Source organism: Berghia stephanieae, chromosome 5, assembly GCF_034508935.2.
Source record: "Berghia stephanieae isolate SIO BIC M18660-M18661 chromosome 5, UCSD_Bste_1.3, whole genome shotgun sequence".
NCBI classification, from domain to species: Eukaryota; Metazoa; Mollusca; class Gastropoda; order Nudibranchia; family Aeolidiidae; genus Berghia; species Berghia stephanieae.
In genome coordinates this window covers 81,914,081-81,916,342 of record NC_088364.1, presented here as the reverse complement: position 1 = coordinate 81,916,342, position 2,262 = coordinate 81,914,081, and positions in this window count along the sequence as shown.

The window sequence follows — 2,262 nt, the reverse complement described above, 5'->3', positions numbered from 1 at the left end:
GATGATGATGATGATAATGAGGATGATTAAAGAAATATAGTAGTAACGACATTGCCAATTATTTATATCGCGCATTTTCCATGATGCAATTTAAGGTGTGTAAACTTGAAATCATCAAACTAATAGACTTGAAAACGTTAATATTATATGTGACCCTCCGTCTCAAAACGGTATGTCGGGATGATTCAGACCCCAGAAAGTGAATTTAGAGAAAGAATGAAGAGAAATTGGACCTTAGAATTTTTTGTAGAGCAAGAAATAATATTTCTTCTCCAGCATGACGTAGAGAAAGTAAACCCAAGTTTTATATTTGTGGCTATGAATTCAATTTACCTAACCGAGGGTATCCCGACATAATACCGATTTGAGACGGCGGGTCACATATTAACAAAAAGTGACCGATACAAACGCAGCAAAAGGAAAAGTGCCATGCGCCTGATTTCATCTGACCGACGTCGAACAGAAAGATAGGGCCAGGCAATCTGGGAGGCACTGTTGATACACCAAAATCAATCCATTTTAATTTGTAAGATCAAAACGATAGGGAAAAGTCTAGAGACAACACGACATGCGAAAGACGACTTGCTAAAAGATTGTAAAAATTGTGTTGCTCGTCACTCAACGTTTTAAATCTATCTGTTTCAATATTGTATTGCTGTATAGACTGGTCTCGTGGTATAATTATTCACAAATACAAACAAACGAACAGAAAAAAGAACAAGAAACAAAAAAAAAAACAACAAAAAACAACAAAAAACCCAACACAAAACGAAACAAACTTGAGCACTTATATAGTGCAATATCCACTAAACGTGCTCAAAGCGTTTTACAAAAAAAAAAACCCAATAAAAAAACCAAAACAAACAAACACATAAATAAATACAATCAAACACAAAAACGCAAACAATTTTGCATAATATCTTTATTCTCTGTCCATTGAGCAATTATTTAATTTATTGACATATTGTGAACATTAAAAATAAAGTTTAAAAGAGAAATGCTGGTTGTTTTACTTTAATCAATAGTGTTGATGAGGATAACTAAACATTAAACGGTGATAAGCCATACATGCGAAGAAGACACTAAAATTGAGCTTTTATATAGAGCAAAATATCCACTAAATGTGCTCAAAGCGCTTTACAATGGGTCCCCGGTCAACAGCAGCATTTAACATGTAGGACCGGACATTGCATTTTTCGGACAAAGACAACGCTGTTAACGGCCAGGTACTCATTTTACACCTGAGTACGGTGAGAGAATGTGAGTAAAGAGTCTTTTCCAAGGACTCAACTATGCGCCGAGCGAGGCTCGAACCCAGGACCTTCCGATCCGAAAGCGAGTGTGATACCACTAGACCACATAGCCGCACAAGTCTCCCCCCCCCCCCAACCTACATAATAACGTATTTCATAGGTAGAATCCTCTAAGACTCCTCACCAATCCAGTAGCTTTATAAGAGATACATTTTTTACTCCCGCTCTTTGGGGAAATATCTGTCCGCTAACTCACCCTCTCTAAATATTTTATTAGCAATATAACCGTACAAATACTAATATACAAAAATACAAACATTCATTAATGATGTTTTTACTGATTAAAAGATTAGATGAGAACAGATTTCTACGCTAAAACAATTCACAATTATTGACTTAAATATCTTATTCGTTTTATATTTGTGAGCAGGCTGACGTTGTATTCGCTTCGTAACAGAGCTAATTTGGTGGTAGTGAGTTTGAATCCCGCCGGTCGAATTGTGTCGTTCCACTGCGGCTTATTCAGTTTTCCCTGAAATATACTCGTACCATAAAATGAATTTCCCGGTGACAGTGAATGAAATTAATTTCGGTTATGACCAACGTGTTCTTATTAGCAGGTCTTATAACCCAAACTGTTATGGTCTCAATATTGTAGTGAAGATACTTTTGACAAAAAAAAACAAAACAAAACAAACAAACAAAATATCCTTCATTAACTCTCTCCTTACCAGCTATTTTTAGAATTTCCCCCGAAAATTCACTCCCACTCCACACAAGAATAGACATTTTTTACTGAAACAAAAAGTAAAAAGTGAGCTCTACAACACAGTGTTTCGTATTTATAGCTGTAATCAAAGCAATTCTTTAAATTTTGTAATGTACAAGAGAAATCAGAATGAGAAAATTGTCGGTTGCATCGTAACGAATTTGACGATTTTCCTATGGTTGGTATGGAGAGGGTTAAAACAGTTTTGAAACAAGCCCATAATTGCGTTGATTTACACGA